General features: G+C 46.4%; 2 long non-coding RNA genes across 2 annotated transcripts; one reads left to right on the top strand and one right to left on the bottom strand.

Annotated features, from left to right (window-relative positions):
* Positions 1 to 627: 627 nt before the first annotated feature.
* Positions 628 to 7717, bottom strand: LOC123598184. The gene is made up of 4 exons (XR_006712438.1): positions 6998 to 7717; positions 5405 to 5451; positions 2944 to 4268; positions 628 to 807 (listed from the first exon to the last, which is right to left on the bottom strand). It is a non-coding gene; the product is annotated as an uncharacterized LOC123598184 (long non-coding RNA).
* LOC123598185 lies at positions 6984 to 9160 on the top strand. The gene is made up of 2 exons (XR_006712439.1): positions 6984 to 7084; positions 8671 to 9160. It is a non-coding gene; the product is annotated as an uncharacterized LOC123598185 (long non-coding RNA).
* The last annotated feature ends 12534 nt before the right edge of the window (positions 9161 to 21694 follow it).

The following is a 21694-nucleotide window of genomic DNA, read 5'->3' as shown; positions in this document are numbered from 1 at the left end:
TCAGAGCCTGGAGCCTGCTTTTGATTCTGTCTCCCTCTCTCTCTGCCCCTCCCCTGCTTGCACTCGGTCTTTCTCTCTCTCTCTCTCTCTCTCTCTCTCAAAAATAAGTAAACATTAAAAAAAATGTTTTAATAATAAAAAATAAAAGTCAATCCAGAGAGGAAAAGAGAATACCAGAAATGAAGAAGAAATGTGGACTAGTGCTTTAAGAAATGATGGTCTTTTAATTTCTGAAGCTCCGATACAAAGAGTTAGTGTGGTAGAAACAAAATAACAATAATAGTTTAGAGCTAGGTCAGCTGTGTTACTTCCTCGGAAAACAATAGGAATACACTTATTAAGGGGCCCAGTGTTTTCCTATATTATAAATAGTTCTAAATTAACGTCCCTTCCTAAAATGCCTACTTTTCCAACAGGTGCAATATGACACCATCTGCCCAACAAAGGATCTAAATGTCACCAACTTCATAAGAAAATGTAATTGGCTGTTTAGGACCCTAGTTCACTATGATGATATTTAATAATTTGTACTTATAGAGCATGTAGGGGCATAAAATGAATTATAAATGTTAACTCTCTAACTCACACAGTAACTCCTTAGAAAGACAGGAAACACGACAACTCCCCTTTTAACAGATCCATTCATTCAACAAACATTTATTGGCCTCCTGCATGCCAGGCATTGTAATGATGCAGAAATCTGGCTTCGTGAAGTTTGAGCGCCTGCTTCCCAAGCAGAAATGAGAGTCTCCCAAGAGCAGGAACCCTGACGTTTCCTCTCTGAAGTCCTAGGGCCCAGCACTGCACCTGGAAAAAAGAGAGTCATTGCATAAATGCATGCAGATTTTTTAAAAAAGTAAATACCACAAATAAGCTACAAGTCTGTGCTACTGTTATTAAAAACATAAACCCAGAGACTTTTGACCTCCAAGCCATTGTTAGCCACTGGACCTCACTTCCTGTGGAACCCGCTTCACCTCGTGCTCTTCAGCTCTGCCACACTGTAAAGCATTCACCCGCCGACTGTTGCCAAATATGCCATTTCTGTAGCCCTTTGCATTTACCGGGGAAGAGGTCGAGGCTGGGCCCCACACTAAGATTTGCTTTTTTCTTAAAGATGTTGGCTTCTGTGAAGATTTTTATACCGAGCGGAAAAATAGAATTCTGAATCTAGAAATCACTCCAAGTCAATATCCTCTTGTTAGTCCGGGTTGGGTGTGGGAAAGTTCCACTTGGCAGTTGTGGTGAATCACGAGGTCCCGACTACTCTCCGATGGTCAGCAGAGAATAGGAATGATTTGGACACCTGGCTTCTGTCTCGCTCAGGTCTGAATCCCCAGCAAGATTCTTCACAAGGTGTCTGGTAGCTAAACCCCATCTCCCAGGGTCCAAAACCTACGTGTGCCATACCAAAATCCTGGTGAAATGGCGAAAAAGATGAAGTGACAAGTTCGTGCCCGAATCTTGCACTTTCCCCCTGCCACATGCCAGTGTGGACGCCATTAAAGAGCCGGACTGCTAAAATCAGGAAGGAAGAGAGCCCTTTGCTCTCAGAACTAAGGCAACGGTGCCACCGGGGCTAGTCATGAAGCAGAATCTCTCCAAGGGAGGAGCAAAGTGACACCAAAAGGTCCAGGTGGCCCTCCCCAAGCCTGGGGCTATTGCCCTTGGGACATTCCCGGCAGAAGACCCATTTTCACAAATGTCGAAATTCCGGCCCCAGACGCTCGCTAGGCCAAGATACACCCTACATAAGTTACTGGCTATTTCAATTATTCAGGTTATCATCTCTGTTCTCCTTTTGCCCCCTGACTTTCTCAGTGAATGACTGTATAAACCTACTGCTCTCTAAAGACCTTCAAAGCGTTTACAGGTAGACAGTGTATCTGAAGAGGGCCAGAGAAGTCCAAAGAGGAGAACTTGCTTTCCTCATTCTTTAAAAAACATATCCTGTATCACTTGGCTGAAATTTACATCGGGAGGAAAAAAATAAAAAATAAAAAGAATCTCACAGTTTCTTTCTTCTGCTTTTCGGGGGAGGGGGTGGCATTGGCTGTCTACGGCTGAGCCCACAGTTGTACATGAAAGTTAATATTTCCAGGGCCCTGCGTGGGATACCTTTCCCAGAATTCATGTTCTCAATGGGAAACTGAAATAGCGCGTGAGAGTTACCCTAAGTAGATTTAAATAATTAAATTCAAAAATTCTCAAACCACTTGCTGTTTCAAATTTATTTCTTTAATAACAACTCAGACTCAGCAACAGACTGGATTAAGATTTCATTTATTCGAAATTTAAGGTATATCCAGCCCTGGGTGTTGTTTTTAAGTATTTAAGGGGAAATTTGTGCGTGGTGAAAATGAAGAGGCTGTAGCATTATAAATTCATTTCCTCTATTAGAAGCAGGGCCCCGCCTGCACGCCGCAGCTGTTCGGGGAGGTAGTCCCGGCAGGCTGAAGGGCGCGCCGCGGAGCAGACGACCCTTTGTTTCCCCACGAGGGGAGATTTGGCCGGCCCCACACCCTCAGCAACAACTATTTCCTCAGTGGCGCCAGGCAGTTGGGCAGAATCATCTGGGGTGGTTTTCATGTGGCAAAGCAAAGCATCCTCTGGGATTCCAGAGAGACTTCTGAGGATCCATTTTCATCCGTGACCTCAAATCATGCCTGGTACCGGGCACAGAGGACGGGAGGCCACGGTGGCCTGAGCCGAGTTCGCTGACCTCTGGAATAACCCGCCCCGATACAGGCGGCAAGGCAGAGAGCGACTCGGAAAGCAGGTGTTACATCGCAGGTAACAGCCCCACGGTACTTACTATTCATGCTAACAGTTTTACAAACAAGTGAGTTTCTTATACATTCATCGCCACCCCCAGGCATTCATATTCTTTTTAAGTACGGAAACCTTAATTAGATTTTGACCACAGACCCGGATTTGACTTACCCTGACAGGGTTTCCATTAGTGTAATCTGTGGGGGAATTCACTGTTTTAACATCTGTGTGCCTGAGGCCTATCTCACATTTACTGCAAAACTCTGAAAAGCCTCCCTTGTATGGCTGTATGTTTCCTCATGCTCCCAATTTCACAGAAGTCATTTCAGCACCAAACGGTAATTAGCAAAGGGATGGGCCTCAGCTGACATGAATGCAATTTATTGTTTTCCACGAGGCCCTGAACCAAGCAAACAAAGAACACAGTCTAGCTGTCTGGCATTTTATTAACTTGTATTGTGCAGTGCACCTTACTGAAGGGAGATCTTCGGGAGAAATTCAGCAGTTTGTGTGTGGCAATACGCAGACTTTGGAAGAATATTCATTTCGGTTCAATTAGGCAAGTTTTGTGGTACCTCAGTCTGTAATATAGGACAGCCACTTTTATAATTATCTTCCATATTAACTTTATCATCGCCAGACTTTTGCATAAATGCAACCTTTCATCTTTAAAATGCCAACACTTCTTCAATTTTGGCAACCGTACAGCACTGCTAATTATTTGCTCATTATGTGTGGTTAACTGATGAATCATTAATAAATGAATGAATGGCTAATATATTTTTATGGTAATTGGAGATATAACTGATTGCAGACTTCCTTAGCTTCTCAAAACGGCACTGAATGAGCAGTGGCTGCCTAATTGTTTACAGATGATATTTATGCCCCCACCCCGTGTTTCCCACAGTTGTGGTTTATCACTGGCATATTCTCATCAGTCCAGGGTGGCGGCTCGCCGAGGACCAGTCTGGGCAGAGGGGAGTGGGCAGCTGCATAACCGTGCTTCCTTCCTTCCCTTGTGTTTCTGTCACCTCGTTTGTCTCAGCTCAGCTGACACGTAGCCATGTATGGGCCTCAGGGCCACTTGCTAGCAATTCGAAGACTTCTCGTGGATTCTCCTCTGCGCGTCGGCGGGGCCACGGCCACAACACTGCTGCGGTTACCCCTAGTCAACAACATAGAAAGAGTTGGACGCGGACACGGGACCACGCACGCCATCCAACAGCCACTTGCCTTGGCTGGCACGCCCCGAGGAAAGGTGTGGCCAGTGGCCACGCAGCCTGGCGTCTCTGTGGTTGAGGAGCCGAAGGAGACCCTTTGCGAAGTTTGGTTACAAGCCTGCAGTTCAGTTTGCACCACCGACAGAAGTCCAGAAAATAAAATGGACCGGAGATGCTCCACTCCGTTCCCTGACTCGCTGTTCGTGGCTGGTTAATGGGTTTAGAGGTAACTTCTGTGTTACAAAAATTGTATCCATCGTGCACCTCTGTCACCACCTATAGGTTAAAGACAAAGAGTCTGCGTTTGTCGACCATTCTCGTGAAAATGAAAGATAGAATACTGGCCAAATAAGGCTTGTTTAGCTTTATACAAACAGACGGAAGATCAAGTTAAAAATGCAAAGGAGATTACCAATTCTTAATTATAATTATTTAACCAGGTGGGTAGTTTCTCCTAATGAACATTTCCATGAAAACAGAATAACTAATGACAGTCTTAAAGAAGCCTTTGTCTTTCCATGTACTAATGATCACATTTATAAATATGCAGCAAGGCCCCCGTGTACATTGCTAATGATAAGTAATTAAGCACCAGGCGTGGGAAGCCAGTGAAAAGGGTCATGTTAATGCAAGAGAGGAAATTAAAAATGCAATAAAATAAGTTGCCTAGAAAAGATTAAATAAACTTCTGGCTTCTCCTTCCAGAAAGAAAAGAACGGTTCCCCATTCTCACAGTAATGCCGTGTCAAGCCATTCAACAGCTGGTTAGAAAGTCAGACAGTACGGGTGTCAGCCTGCTCACTGCCCCCATCCCCATTTTATCCTACTGGTTTGCAGGCAGGGGGTGTGGCTTCAAAGGGCACTTGGGTCACTGGAGGAGGAAAATGGACCCCTACAAAAGGCAGGGGTCGGCCAGCAAGGACGGACACCTGCCACTGTGCAATTAAACTGAACTTGTTGTTATTGCTGATACACCACTTGCTTATGAAACCATACGGACCAGCCTGGGTTTTTCTCGTCTTTTAGACTGCAGAGAGGACAAGCAGGTTGACTTTTCCAACACAGTAGAATAACCTCGGTCTCTCTTCACATCGTCTGGTTCCCCACCAGACCCCAAGCTCCTGGAAGATGAGATCATGACTCTGTGCGAGTAGACTCTGTATCCCTCACACCTAGCACTGCACCTCACATACGCTGAGTGCTTAATAAATGCTGGTTGGATAAGTGAATGAATGAGTGTTCAGAATAGAGTGTCTCTAAGCCAAGTTAGCAGTTTGTGAGAGAGTCCTTTAACATCACTCCCAGACCAAGCAGCCCTGCCACAGAAAAACACTTGGGCCCAGTGGAAAGATGTGACACATTTCCCTCTTATTCAGGTCCTGAGAAAGGCACCCATTCTTTCTTCCACGTACCATCACCAAAAGGAACAGAAACGTGAGGCTTCAACAAAAAAATCAGTCTTTGCAAAACAAATCATACAGTTGGCATGAGACTCCTGGTTGGTGATTGAGTGGGAATCCCAGCATTTCCGTTAAGCATTAAAGACACACAGAATGGGGTGGGGGGTGGGGTGGGTAGGGGCACCTGGGTGGCTCAGTGGGTTAAGCAATCAACTTCAGCTCAGGTCGTGATCTCTCTGCTCCTGAGTTCAAGCCCCCTGTCAGGCTCTGTGCTGACAGCTTCAGATCCTGTGTGTCCCCCCCTCTCTCTCTCTCAAAAATAAAAACACTAAAAAAAAATTTTTTTTAATAAAAACGGGGAGAAAACACAGAATGAGTAAATGGACTTCTTGGCCAAAGTAACAGGACTTGTATCTGGATCTCCAACGCTCTTAAATAAGGGCAATTTGGGTTCTTTTTTAAAAGCGTCTTAGTGGGGCTCCTGGGTGGCTCAGTCGGTTAAGCGTCTGACTTCGGCTCAGGTCACGATCTCACAGTCCATGAGTTTGAGCCCCGCGTCGGGCTCTGTGCTGACCGCTCAGAGCCTGGAGCCTGTTTCCGATTCTGTGTCTCCCTCTCTCTCTGCCCCTCCCCCGTTCATGCTCTGTCTCTCTGTGTCTCAAAAATAAAGAAACGTAAAAAATAAATAAATAAATAAAAAATAAATAAATAAAAAGTGTCTTAGTGAAGCTCTTAAGCCACTGAAGATTTTTTTTTTCTTTCAAACATTTCAAACTCGCTGATTTCCAGTCTCTCAAGGCTTCCACATTCCCAAACTCTTCTATCTGGTTAATCCCTCAGCGAAGGCAATCTAATTTTCTGCCGCTGCAGTCCAGGGTTAACAAGAAGGCAACCTTGATCTGAAGAAAACAGCAGCGGCAAACAAAAATTAAACCGTGGTTGGATATTTTGGGTAGTGTTTCCTTTTCCTCCCCCAGCCCCCCCCCCCCCCCCCCCGCCTCTCTTTTTTCTTAAACGAGTTCTAAGAAGCGAGTCACAAGGCAGAAAATCCAAGGCTTGGATCTTCCCGGCCTGTTTTAATATTCCTTCTGAATTCAAATGAACCATTTCCTTTTACATAAAATCTTCGACAAGGCCACACTTCTTTTGTTATCAGAGCGTTGTCATCGGCAAGCCTGCTCGGCTCTCATAAAGGCAATTTAGTACCTGACGCGCGCGCGGGCCTAGATGGGCCTCGCAAATAAGAGGCTCCCGGGGCGCGGTGGGGGGACCCCGGGGAGGCCGGCCGGCTGCGGGGACACCTAAGGCGCGCCTTCCATCAACTTCTCAGGCGGGGCCTCGGTGTCTCGGGAAAGTCCGGCCCGCGGCAGGGACGCTCGGCAAGCGCATCCTGACCCCCAGCGGCCGGCCCCGTCATCGGACCCACGCTGGTTCCCACTCCTGCGGATCCCGGCGCCCCCGGGCCCCCTTCGCTTTAATTGACAATTAAAGCAAACTTCAGTTCTCACAGAATCAACCGGGTGAAATTTCGCAACGCGAGTTGCACAACTCCATTCCCTCGAAGCAAAACCGGCAGTTTTTCCCCCCCGAGGTTTCACTCCACACCTCTGCGTTGGTTGCTGAACTTCCCCCTCGAGTTTCTCTTCCCACACACACCGCTTTATTTCAGAGGCAGCCATGGAGACGGTTTCGGTATGTTTCTGGGGGTCCCCGCCTCGTGCCCGGCCCAGTGCTGAGCTGGCGGTGCCGCGACGCCCCGGTGCGATCGGGCGCGTTTCCAAGCGGAGCGCGGCGCCGACCCCCAGCCCGGAGGAGTGGGGGCGCTTGTGGCTCCTGCCCGGCCGCCGTCATCACACAACCCGGATAAGGCTTCCTGGCCTGGAACGACACGCAGTCACCCGGCCGGTGGTAGGGGTGCCCGACTGAGCAAGCAAAAGTGTGGCAGGCTGCGGCTCGTCGTTATACTAAAAAAATATTTGTTGTTTATCTGAAGTTCAGATTCAACTCGGGGTTCTCTATTTTATCCGGCAACCTCACTTCCTCGTTTGGTGGTTGTACTACTGACCAGCTGCTGACCAGACCCTTGGATAGTCCAGGGGGCCTGGGTGCCCCCTAAGAATTGAGGAAGGATATATACACATATATTTATATTTGTATATTTGAAAAAAATATATAGTTTTTTCAACCGTAGAAAAATAGAATGGGGTTCTAGAACGTCTCTAGAGGATCAGACCTCCCTGGGCATTGGCCCATGTCTCAGACTGTTAGTCCTCCTCCCTCCCCCTCTCTTCAGAGGGGAGGCAAGCCCCTGTCCTGAAGGGTCTCTTTCCCACAGTCAGCCTTCCAGAGAATCTGCCACCCGAATCCTTGGCCGCAGATGTTGAAACAAAAGTCATAAACAAGGTAATTTTAGGGGATACTAGATTAAACCGCAGCTTGGTCTTTAAGGGTTAGAAGTGCCTACATTCTCAACTGCCGTTTGTATCCACTGAAATGCTAAAAAGTTCAAAAACCGAGTTTTGGATTACTGTTATCTGTCTGCCATTAAAAAAAAAAAAAAAAAAAAAAAAAAAGAAGGCTATAGCCTTGGGAATACTGTACGTATCTGTTACCAACAACTCTGAAAACCACCTCTGCGGGCTTGTCAGTTAAACCAAATGTTAAATGGAAAATATTTGGCGGGATTTAAAATTAGACCCACACACATTACTTACAGATGTTTCCATGAAAAACACTTGAAACTGAACCACACCAAGTAATAAACCCCACAATGGTGTATTTTTTATACCCCAAGTTAATTTTTATTATATAAGTAGCCATATGAAGAAGGTATTGCATACTGCTTAAATTAAATACGGAGGAATGAAATCAGCAGTATCCCTTTACAGCATATGGCCCAGCAAATCAAATTACAAAGCTTTCCACATCTCATTAACTGCAATGAGTACAGTGAGTTTTCTAATAAGTCACATCTTTTTCATGTGAGTGGTGAGCAGTGACTTATTGTAAGAATTCACAGGATGACCCTTGTGCTGAAATTAAGAACTAATCTAAAATGGGCAGGGTCATCTGGTCAAGACTGATCATAACATTTCCTCATTATTGTTTTAGTTGGCATTGAAGCATATGTTTTCCCGGTGCCCCAGCTGAAAAATGCCTTTGATAATTTCACTGACAGCAAATAACCCACACACTGCCATTTAATGAGTTCAGGCAGGATTAGCTGACAATAAAGAATATAGTATAAATGTTTTTATTAGAACTGATTTATTTTTTAGCTGCAAGAAGAAGAAGAAGAAGAAGACGTCACGTGGAAATGCTGAGCTGACTTCCCCTTGGGATGGCCATGGCGGCAATGGTGCTGCAGGTAAAAGGCAGGAGTCGTACTGCGAGCCCAGGCCTGGCCAAGACCGTGCCTTTGGGCTGCAAATGGTGAAAGGAAAACACCAGCTGGAACCCACACTCAGATGTCGGGTTCCTTCTTTGCACAACAAGGAAAAAAACACTTCTACAATTGCTCATCATGTGGCCTTTGGCTGAGATGAATTACCAATTTACAACCTCTTGTGTTTGGAGAGAAGCAAACTGTGCTCTTCTGAGGCAAGAATCAGGAACCTAAAAATCATTCAAGCCTTCTTGTTTATAAGGCCAGAGTGAGGCCAAAAATCCATTTCCTTCTGTGCTCTAAGCCCTTTCAATGACGAGTTTCTCACCATCTGCACTAATAAATATGGACTGGTGTGTGTATAACCATGCACGGAGGAGAAAGGAAGAGTGAAAGGAGTTTAAATGGTTGCAAATTGCTCTCCTGCTGAGATAACAGCAGTTTGCATGTGAGCCTCAGTTGTTACACATTAAGAATGGGCATTTGGCTTCTTTTCACACAGCTGTGAGAGAAGGGGTAGGTTTCCACCAGCGAGAAAAGAGGTCTGTTCTTAGGGAGACAGGCTTGCTGGTGGCATCTTGCCCAGAAGCTCTTTCTTCCCAGCTCCAACTGTGGGGACTGGAGACAGGATACGCAGATAAGTCCCGGAGCTGGGAGGGAGGGGATCTTTGGGACCGGTGAGGTGAGCCCTGAGATGGGGACCATTCACCCCAAACCTCAGCAGAGACCAAAGGTATCAAAACAGAGGCAAGGCCAGACAGTTGATGTAGCCAGCATGTAAGAAAGTGGGGCACATGGGTGGTTCAGTTGGTTGAGTGTCCCTTCGGCTCAGGTCATGATCTCACAGTTCATGAGTTCGAGCCCCACATCAGGCTCACTGCCGTGAGGTAAGAGCCCGCTTCTGATTCTCTGTCCCCCTCTCTCTCTGCCCCTCCCCTACTTGTGCGCTCTCAAAAATAATGAATAAACATTTAAAAAAAAAAAAAAAAAAGAAAGTTATCCTTGAGGTCAAGGTGGACTGCTGGAAAGATCTGAAAGTTTAGGCACAAGTGGACATAGGATAATATGTCCCGGGAATATGCAAAAAAAAACACCATTAAGAAAATGGTGTATGGGGTAGCAGGGCCTGGCAGGGAGGGCAGCATAGGAAAGGCTCTCAGGGCTGACTGAGACTCAGAGGTGTCCTCCCAAACAGAAAGAAGTGACTCCTTGTTCGCAACATAATGTAGTGTGCAATTATGGGAGCTTCCAAGAGACTGCCCGGTGAACTACAGAAGAGTCACAGGAGTGGAAAAGCAGCCACGTAAAAGTGCTCCCTGAACATCTGTCCATCAGAAAGTGCACTTCGGTGAATGCTAAGGAGCATGAAAAGACCCTTCAGTCCAAACACCTAAATACATCCTCCAACAGAATGCAGACTGCTCCCAGACGGGAATACGGAACCCGAGTCTCATACCTCCCCTCTCGGGCGATGAGAATGTGCGGGAAGAGGACCGTAGGAAGCAAGGAAGACTCTGAAGCACTGCGTTCCAGGGAGGAGACAGAGAGCAAGAACTGGAACTGAAGCAGAGGGTCAGCCACTGAGCCCAGGCTACAGTGGGATCAGGTTTGGAAGACGGGCGAGAAAGATCACTGAGGAGGGGAGATGCTTAAGACGCAGAGCAGCTATGGCTCGAATGCCTGGGTGGCTCAGCCAGCGAAGCAGCCGACTCTTGATTTCAGCTCAGGTCATGATCTCAGGGTCGTGAGTTTGAGCCATGCATTGGGCTCTGCACTGGGAGTGGAGCCTACTTAAAAGAAGAAAGTAGAAGAAATAAAAAGACGACGAAGAAGCAGCAGCAGCTATGGCTGGGAAGGTAAGGAGCTGTTAAGGGTGCCAAGCCTTCAGCAACACCCAAGACAAAATGCTGAGGTGGGGTGTGGGGGAGTTAAATGCAATCCTTGGTATTAAACACAATCCTCCTCACCCAATCCCTGGAGGGGAAGGAGAAGGAATTCGTAGTTACCACCCAAAGCAACTGTTCAGGAAAACGGTATGCGGTTTACCTGTGGTTTCTTCTACGTCTTCAAAATGAAACCCGTATTATCATCTAATTTCACCCTTCAGTTATAATGGAAACTGCCAAGCACTTGGTTACACAGACCCTGGCTACTTAACTAGAACCTAGACGAGGACAATCTCTGCGTATTGCTAGGTAACAATAACAAACTAATATTTGCACAACTTTACAGTTTACCATGTGTTGTCATAACGCCTCTCATTTGCCCTTCATTACTTTGCTCTGAAAGAGGCAACTTGGCCGTAGCTAGGAAGTAAAAGAGCCAGATCTCAGAACCTGAGTCTTCAGATGCCAAGCCTGGTGTAATTTTTATTACAGCAAATAGCTTTTATGTACTATTAAGATAACACAAAAATGCTCTGGCTGTCTGAGGAAATATCCATGTTCTGCTCTTGAGAGACTGCATTCAGGGCTTGAGGCAAAGTTCTCCAGAAGAATCCACCCTCTCCTAAGTTCCCTCAGAATGCCTCTAAATCTAATGTATGCGATGGTCTGCCTTTATTCCTCCCTGACTGGCACAGACAGGACAGTCTTGCCAAGATGGCATCCTTAAGACAGATGATTGGTAGGACATTCCCCTCACCCCACCCTTGGTAGCTGCTTATTGACTGTGCTTGGTTGCTTTGGGGCTGAAAGAAGAACATAAGAGCAGCACCTGGGTGGCTCTGTTGGTTAAGCATCCGACTTCAGCTCAGATCATGATCTCATGGTTCGTGAGTTCAAGCCCCACGTCAGGCTCTGTGCAGACAGCTCAGAGCCTGGAGCCTGCTTCAGATTCTGTGTCTCCCTCTCTGTCTGCTCCTCCCCCACTCACACTCTGTCTCTCAAAAATAAATAACGCTAAAAAAAAAAAAAAGAACACAAGAAAAAAAATCATGTACACGCTTGAATGACAGACAAAAGGACCGTAATAAGTGAACCCACGTAGCTCTTAACGCAGCATCAGCCAAGGAAACAGCTCACAGGAACCGGAGTGGAGTTACCGGGTGGTGCCCTCCATATGTGCCTTTGCCTTCCTTCTCCTGTGTCTTCCTCTTTCTGTCCGTCTCCACCACTGGTAGTGCTCAGGATATAAGTCGCTCTCTAAGGAAAATAGGAAACTCTCACTCCTTTCTGCATTCTTGCCCCCAACTCTAGCTGGTGAGCAGGGCCCAACTTAAAGAGGGTTCTTGAAGAAGAAAGATATAAAGGCTCCAGATGAATGTTAAAGGTTAGTTGTGCAAGTAGATTATAAAACTTCTGCTCCAAGTAGGAGGCTTTGGAGGCCTCGTCCTCTACCGTAGTTTCTAAAACTTGGTATTAGACACTCCCCTCCCGGTTACCCAAAGCAACCAAACATTGTACAGACGGCCCAAGGCACTTTTTGCAGGTAATTGACGTAGGCATTATGGTAATGAAGAGGAAAGCAGTTTAAACCTGGGAAAACATTCCTCCTGGTCATATTCTTCTTTCCCAGACATCCCAAATACTACCATTTGGCCCCACGCTATTACCTATAGCCTTCCTTCATTCCAGCCAACAATGGCTTCCAGCAGTCCCACAATTCTCTTCTCCGTCACCTCCAAGCTCCAACCCAAGATACCCCCAGGAGCACTTCCTTCATGTTTTCTGGGCTTTCCCATCTTCCTTTGAAGTTCCTCTCACTGACTCTGGGAAGACTTCGTAGTACTGTGTTCCCCAAATTGCAGATTGGCAAAGCCTTGACAAGTACCCTGTTTATGTATGGAAAAATTAACAATCATTTACAGGTTAAGATTCATACAGTCTTAGGGGCTGAAAGGGACCCTTGAAGCAGTATTTGTCAGTTTGCAAACATTTCTCTGGCTTCTGACAACTTCCACCTATACAGTGAGGGTTCCGGGCCTTTGTGTCTAATGTTCTAGAAGCCGCATAGTTGGAGTTCCAGTGTGAAAACCTGGGCCATAGGTACAGCTTCCTCCCTTCTCGTCCACACTCTTCATTCCGTCATGCTGTGTGTGCACGTATAAACATGAGCCAACTTGCCTGCCTTCACTCTACTCGAATGCTCATCAATTTGAGACCAAGGAGCAATTTTTATCCTTATACCTTAAATACTTAATATCGGATTGGCCACTGAATCGTATTTTCTTAATTGCAAATGTAAACACTCTACCTTATCCACATTTGTATCCACCCACCACAGGCCACCACCCCCTCCTTGGATGTTTTGCATACCCAAGATGCTTGATAAAAGCTTTTGAATGGCTAAATGAATGAAGAACCTTTCATATCTGGTTATTTCAATGAGTACCGCTTGCCATTGATTGGAACTAAAGTCCCTAATTTTCAAGCGAGGTTTACCTTCCAAATGTGTTCTCCCATGGTCTTGGCTCCGCCATTAAGTAGCTGTATCGCTCAGCAATTACACAACCTTGCTTTACCTCCATTTCCTCATCTGTAAAACGGGGATAAAAACTGTGCTTGCATGAAAGAATTAAATGAGGAAACCCATCAAAGCCCCAAGAACAGTGGCTAGCAATACGTCGCAAAATGCTCAATAAAGGTGACTACTGTTCTTTTAAACTTTGTCCAGCACACGCTTCATTACATATCACTGTGATTCTTGTGTAATGTGTCGACTTCAAAAAGACTATAAGCTCATGTCTGTCTTGGTCTTATCCCCAGCGTGGTGGTCGGGTAGGGGGTAGGTGGTCAATAAATGTCTGAAGGCACCCATACAAGCATGGGAAGGAATATTTTATGGCTGGCACACATTTCCACAGCCTTTTTGGGTGCTCTGAATGACAGTGTTGATGCATGCTCCTACACCATTCAAGATGCAGGAGTGGTTAAGATGCCAAGTGGTTAAGAGCACAGATGGCAAAGCCAGCGAGAAAGGACATGAATCCTTGGCTCCACTACTTACCAGAATGTGATCTTACGTGACTTAACTTCTGTGCCTCATTTTCCTCATCTGCGAAAGGGGAATGATAATAATAGTACCAACCTAAAAGGGGTTTTATGAAGATTAAACAAGTTAATGTTCGAAAAGCCCCTAGCGTTCTATAAACGTCAGCTGCTATCATCATCATCATCACTTGTGAGTAAAGACAAGACACAAAGAAGACCTGAGAGTGAAAACAGGTGCATGGCCTAGTGCTCGGGGGTGAAAAAGAAACGTGCCATACGGGCGCCTGGGTGGCTCAGGCGACTCTTGATTTCAGCTCAGGTTTCTATCTCATGGGTTCATGGGTTCGAGCCCCATGTCAGGCTCTGTGCTGACAGAGCAAAGCCTGCTTGGGATTCTCTCTCCCTCTTTCCCTCTTTCTCTGCCCCCTCCCCACCCTCTTAAAATAAATAAACTTTGAAGCAAAAGAAATAAGGAGAGCAAATTAAGCTTCTTTTTTGGGGCACCTGAGTGGCTCAGTCGATGACGCGTCCAACTCTTGATTTTGGCTCAGGTCATGATCTGATGCTTTCTGAGTTTGAGCCACGCATAGGACTTCTCCACTCTGAGCAGCAGAACCTGCTTGAGATTCTCTCTTTCTCCCTCTCCCTCTGTACTTCCTCTGCTCTCTCTCTAAAAAAATAAATAAACATTAAAACAAAAAAAAACAAAAACAAAAAAACATTGTGCCACAAATAGAGAATCTGTGGGATGGCTGAAAAGCAGTGCTCAAAATAAACATGAAGGTGTGCCATGACGATTTAGCTGTCATCAATATACCGTGGGAATATTTTAGGTTCACCCAATCAAGGCCATACTCGAGGACAGGGAGTCACGGGGTGGGGGCGGGGGAGGGTTTTCAGAAGAGTGTCTGATTGGCAAAATGCAAACACTGCCTTGCCCACCATCTCCCATCGCAAAGGTAGAGGCACACCTGTGGCCCAACACCCCTCCTCCAGTCTTATGGCTGGAACCGCTCTTCCCGCCTTGCCAGCTCCTCCTGACCTGGGTTTTCTCATCACACTCCAGTTCAGAGACCCTCCAGATGTGGGGCTCTCCGCGGCTCCAGGAAACTTCAGGAAAAGACATCTTCGGTCTCAGAGCGATTGAAGGGCAGGCATGGGATTGGAGGAAGGAATGCAGAGAGCTTTGCTTCTTCTGTTTCCTACTGTGTGCCCACGATGGCTTCGGCGCCCCCTGCAGCCCAAAGCCGGGAGGTGATTTTCAGCTCACCACACTTAGCCAGGGATTGATTTTAAGATTATTCATGATTAGCCATCTCACCACTATCTACCTGCCTCAAGATTAGATGCTGCCCCTGTGTTACCATCCTCTTACAAGGGCCTGAAATCAAAATCTCATGGCTGGAATTTATCTGCCAAAATACACCGTGGCTTGAGAGTTCTTTTTTCGAGTCTTTGCACAACCTACCTATCTGATTCATGGCATGCAAATTATATTGCAAATCCTACGTCAGGGACAGAAACATGTCGTGGTTCTGTTACAGTCAATACCTTATTTGTTATATCTATTGCAGACCATGACCTTCTGATATTTATTACCCCCACCCCTTACCCGTGTGCACAAATTGAAATGGGTCTCTGAAGATATATCATGAATGGGTCAACTTTACTCAAGATTCTTGGCTCTTACATAACACTACACTTACATAATAAAGACTGGGGTGGCTACTTAAGTAAGTTTTGCAAGATGTTAATAAATATTATTATTTATAATATTCAAAGGAATATTATTTCCTTGGGATGGCCAAACTATCACATCGTGATTGCAGCAGGAATGCACACAGAGGTGTCTGGCTGCCAACAGAAGTTAAAGCATTTGATATCAGGAAGGGTCTCAGAAGGGATGCAGAGAACATGGGCCACGAGGTTTCTCACTCGATAGATCAGCACAGAAAGCTTCACTCGTGTAGTCATGTGCTCATTGCCTGACTCTGGTGGGCAGATTCCATCCATGTAACATACAATTAAAAACATTTTTTAAATTTATTTATTTTATTTTGACAGAGAGAGAGGGAGAGGAGGAGGGGCAGAGAGAGAGAATCCCAAGTAGACTCCAAACTGTCAGCGTGGAGCCGAAGGCAGGGCTCTAACTCAAGAACCGGGGGATCATGACTGGAGCCAAAATCAAGAGTCAGACACTTAGGGCACCTGGGTGGTTCGGTCGGTTGAGCGTCCGACTGCAGCTCAGGTCATGATCTCACAGCTCGTGAGTTCGAGCCCCGCATCAGGCCCTGTGCTGACAGCCCGGAGCCCGGAGCCTGCTTTTGCTTCTTTGTCTCCCTCTCTCTCTCCCCCAACCTACTCTCATTCTGTCTCTGTCTCTCTCAAAAATAAGTAAACATTAAAAAAAAAAAAAAAAAAAAAAAAGAGTCAGACACTTGACCAACTGAGCCACCCAAGCACCCCTAAAACATTTTTAAATTTCTTTTTTAATGTTTATTTATTTTTGAGAGAGAGAGAAAGACAGAGCAAAAGCGGGGAAGGGGCAGAGAGAGAGAGGGAGACACAGAATCTGAAGCAGGCTCCAGGCTCTGAGCGGTCAGAACAGATCCCGATGCAGGGTTTCGAACCCATGGACTGTGAGATCATGACCTGAACTGAAGTCAGATGCTTAACCGACTGAGCCACCCAGGTGCCCCCAAAACACTTTTTTAAAGGGGATAATGTCACTGTTTAAATCGGCCAGGCAGTGGTATAAAGGACGAAATCAAAATTCTTCGTGGCCTTCCCAAGAGTGGCATCACGCTCTTTGGAGAGAGAGGGAAGGGAGGGGCGGAGTTACACACGCTAGAATGTGCTGGGCTTGTGCCACAGCTCCTCTGGAATACAAGACGGCACAAAACCTCTTGAAGCCGATGGGAGTCCAAGGTAAGCTGCTTCACAAACACTCAGCCAATAATAAAATGTTTTGAAAAGCACTTAAGCTTAATGGGTTGAGGTGTTAACTCAGTGGAAGCGTCTGTTACTATGGAGAGGGACTGTGACAACAGGGCAACGCAACGCCACAGGGCTGGAAAGGGAAGGCCATCAGGAGGAGTCACGCCTCACACAGCAAACACATAACGAGAGGGCCTCCTGTACACAACGGGCGGCCACATCGGGCCCGGAATGATGATGATGTCCCACGGGACGTGCGATCGGCACCAGGATGGTCTCCAGATCCCCTGACGCCCGTTGGCTCGAATCAGCCTTCTTGAGTCGCTACTGTCTCCAGGCCCTCTCTGAACCAGACCTTCTAGGACCCATACTGATTCTTCCAGTCCCCTCTTGGCCATTTGCTCAGAAGCTAAGGACCATGCTGAGACATTGTGAAATGCATAGCCTGGTTCGGGCCTGCTGGTGTCACGGGCTCATGTCACATTCCCCAGAATCTCTGACACAAGGCAGGCCGTAGAGACATCACCAGGCCCAGGAGGTTCTCCTGCAAGAATGATTTTAGTTCCCCATGACTACTCACTTGGTGATTAGTCTTTTTATAATGCTGTTTCCTATCAAACATAGCATTGCCTTTAAAAGGATTTCAGTCTCCAAACTTCCTGTGATTGCATCATACCCTAAATGCTCATGTTCTAGCACCCAGGCCATCTGGCAGCCATTCAAGTTCAGGGGCTGTGCATCAAGGGGGAAAACTGGTTCATCCTAACGCCATTTGACACAGGCCTTCCTGACAGTCTTCTGTGGTACAAGACACGGGGAGAGGCTGAGTCATCAGCCAGCTAAGTGCCTTCCTGACCCATACTGTTGAGTCATCTGAACAGCATTCAGAACTGTTGCTGTTGGCTCGGCAACAACTTAATACTCTGAAATTTATCCTTCATCGGGAGTATCCAGTCTCCTAGTCTGAGATTCACACCATTCTTTGAAACAGATAATATATTTTTTAATGAAAGAACAAAATAACATAATTACTTATCTACGGAATAAACAGACCTCTGCCAGCCCAGGTAGAGAATATGAGAACAAGGGTTTGATTTTTCTAATTACACACAGCTTTTGGATAAGGGTGGTCGAAAGGACACTATTCCTCTCCCTGTCGTCATGATTGCTCTGTTGCAGCTAATCAAACTCTAATTCATTACAAACTGGGACAAAAAACAGAAGAGAAAAATAAATAATGGCGTCCACCAGCCCTTAAGCCCTATGGGAATCGCTGATTAAATTTGGCACCTGGGCCCTGCTAGAATGTGCCCTCCGTGAGAGCAGAGGCCTTGTCTGGCTTGCTTACAAATGTATCTCCAGCACCAAGGTGAGCACCTGGCATATAGGTATTTGCTCAAGGAATGAATGAATGAACGAACGAATGAACGAACTAGGCCAGAGCCATCAAGAGCAGCAAAGAGGCCAAACATCATAGTGGGTAAAGTATGCAATTGAGATAAAATGCCTTGGGTTGAGTCCCAAGTCTTCTGACTGGATGAACTTGAATAAATTACCTCACTTCTCAGAGCCATTTCCTCACCGTAAAATGGAAGTAACAAAAATATGTATTCCGCAGGGCTATTTTGCACATTGAATGATAAAATTCCTGTGAAGGTATTTCGTAAGAAAGTAGCAGTTGCCCACACTAGCAAACTGGAAGTTACCTTATATCCCACTGGCTCACGTCCTCCCCAGTCCCACCAACCCTGCCTTAGCTACATGAGTCATCACCCAGATAGCTCCTGTCCCTTCCTGATGGACTCCCTGCCTTGAGCCTGGCTCCCCTATGGCCTCCTGCTGCCAATAAGCATCATGGGTAAGTGACCACTGCAACTGTCCAGGACCTCATGCTCAGAAAGACCCCATACTTGAGGTCTAATGCACCATGGTTGCCATCTTGAAATTCTTTTTTTTTTTTTTTATGTATTTTTAAAAGTTTATTTATCTATTATTTCGAGAGAGAGAGAGCACAAGTGTGGAGGGACAGAGAAGGAGAGAGGGAGAGAAAGAGAATCACTGCACGGTCAGTACCCCAACATGAGGCTTAAATTCACGAACTGCAAGATCACGACCTGAGCCGAAGTCGGACACTTAACTGACCGAGACACCCAAGCACCCTTCCGTCTTGAAATTCTTAATAATTTAGTGTTTTGGAAGTAAAGTCCATGAGACAATGACCTGTGTGCTGAGGACTTAGGGCCTTGGCTTATATGGGTCACACCTTCCACCACCTCCTACCTCCTGGGACAGTTTCTCAGCCACCCACTTACCTGTGTCCTGGCACCGTAGGCCCTACCCAGCCTCCCGCCTCCTTAACCCCTTCCAGTGACCATTGCCAACTCCACCAGCAGCAGGGGGCTGGTCACAGGTGTGAGAGGTCAGGGTTGGGTGAGCAGCCCTCACAATGCCTGGGGGTGGGCATGATGATGGCTGCCTCCACCCTAGGCTGACAGTGCATTTGGCAGGGACTTTCTGCAGGCAAGCCTTGCAACTAGTGAGTCCTGACACAGACATTGTGATACCCTTTTGGGGGGCAACTGCCTGCCGAGGTGGGGGGCATCTGGCCTCTGGGAAGTAGAGATGCCTGACTCCGCCTGGAGCTGGGGCACAGCCCATTAGTCCAGCAGCTTCTGGGAGTGGGATCCCAGCAGCTAGTGACCACGCGTGTCCCAAGTCTTGGGGTAGGGCCCCAGGATTCTGTGAGGGTCTACACTTGCCCCATGGATATCCCTGTGCCTCACAAAGGTAATATTAAATAGCAAGTTTAAAAAAAACACCATGACAGGTTGAGACTACCGAATAAAGGGAAAATGCTCTTTTCTTTTTTTAAGTACCATTAACAGCAATTTTTTTTCCTGTTTTTGAATAGAGAGCCCCACTTTTCATTTTGTACTGGGCCACCTAAATGACCCTCTAAAGCTTGCCCTTGAATGTGTCACTCATCTGTCAGACTCCTTCATTACTTGTCCATAACGTGGGTCATAAAGTTCAAGCTTCCTGGCGAGGCCCCCAGGAAGACCCTTCCTCGTCTGGCACACGGTGACTTCCTCGGCCTCATTCTTTCCCCCTCACCCACGTGTACCCTTCTCCTTGGCCAGCTTGAAAGATTAGCAGCTTCCCGAATGTGGTTGTCATTGGTCCTCACATATCCTTCCCTGTTACCATTCCTCTACCCCACTTTTATCTGACAATGTCCACTCAAGCCTCCCTTCCCTTCTTGGCCTTCCCTGACTTCCCCAGACCTCCAGACTGAGTTAGGTGCTCCTTGCTGTGCTCCTATATCAGCCTCCACTCTCAGGAGAGCCTTGTCATGACCCTCATCACTCTGTCCTATAATCCCTGAAGCTCCTACCTGGCCTCCCCACCCGACTCAGACGACCTGGTCCTGATAACAGGGATCATGTCTTTGGGAATTTCTATTCCTAGAAACAGTTATAGTGCTGTCACTTTTGGGGGGAACTGAATTCAATACTAAGCCGGACATGCTGGCCCTCTCTGCTCGTCCCCTTCACTGCCTGCTTAGGGAGATGATCTGAATTAAACAAATCACATCAGCCACTTTCTCTAGAGAGAAGAGTCCTTTCAACAACAGAGATTCCCAAGGTATGCTTTTAAACCTATTTTATAGACCTACCGCTTTCTGACCATGACCCCTTGGGTTTCAGCCCTTGCTTATCACCAAGCCTCAGCCACAGAAATTGGAGCTAGAAAGCACTGGACTAATTTTCTTAAGAGAACGAATCATTTTTTCTCTTTAGCACATTCATTAAGCTCCAGAAACTCAACCCTAGGGGTTAGCTCTTCCCTCTACCATTTTCCTATGGAGATTAATGCCCCATCTATTAGGATTCATGATCCTGGACCCAGGATCTGAACATAAGCTATTTGATCATCTGGTCCTCATTTTATAGTTTCAGGAGGCCAAGTGGCAGCCCCTGATTCTGACCTCTGGGACCTTGCTCCTTACACTGCTCCACATGGGCTCTTGTGAACCAGGAATGTTATTTCCTGGCTTTTAATTCACTCTTTTGCCCATCTCTCTTTGAAGATACAAAGTCATCCTTGCTTCTGGGTTTCTTTTTCTCAGGATCTCTAGACCATAGTGGAATCCCATCAAGTGTCTAGTAAGTATACCAGCCAGTACTAAGCGAATGAGGATTCGGTCATTTTCAATCGTCATTTCTCACCGGTGCTTCCCCACCACTCCCCAAACGTCCATCAGGTGGTTTGGTAAAAGTTGGGAAGAAGGAGAGATGAGACTATTGACAGCTATCGGTGACAAGACAATATAGTTTACTTCACTAATGTGGGGGAGAGCCGATGATAAAGAAACGATCCTTGATGCCACGTAATATTGACACAGTAGCCACACAAACCACATTCATCATCTCCCTAAACCAGCTGTCTCCGTGCTCTTGCGGGCAGTGCAATTGCTGCCGCCATGATGTCATGAACAATCCCCTCCCTATTCCACCACCATTCACGGATTCGTTAATAAGCTAGTAAGTTTCTGTTCCGGGCAGAGAGCAGCATGCAAGTCAGAAGCTTTCCAAATAGTCTGGAAATGGGTAGTTTTATGTACACATCCCTAGTCACTTTGCTAACAGCCTCAGCTTTCAGAAATGTCATTAAATATTCCTTTCAAGAAACACATGAACCCCTAAAAAAACCTCCTCCTCCTCCTCCTCCTCGCTACCCCTCCCACAGTCTCCATCCTTCAGGCACACTCTCAACTCTGAGAAATGTGGCCAGGAGAGAGCGAGACTATTTAGTGTGATGCAATACAGCCTGCTCAACTTTTGCATAGCAATTCAGCAAACACAGTTTTAAGCATTCAATTCTACTTCTACAGCTTCTTAAAATTCCCTGCAATATAATTATACTGATGGGAATGCAGAAAGATAATTGCTTTTAGAGGAAAGTTTCTCCTTTGTTCCATGTTCATCTGGCTTCCAGAAATGGAACAAGAGCCCTTGAACAGCAGAAATACGCATCCATGTGTCTCTA

The sequence above is a fragment of the Leopardus geoffroyi genome, chromosome C1 (genome assembly GCF_018350155.1).
Source record: "Leopardus geoffroyi isolate Oge1 chromosome C1, O.geoffroyi_Oge1_pat1.0, whole genome shotgun sequence".
NCBI lineage: Eukaryota > Metazoa > Chordata > Mammalia > Carnivora > Felidae > Leopardus > Leopardus geoffroyi.
This window is presented reverse-complemented; position numbering and strand designations above follow the sequence as displayed.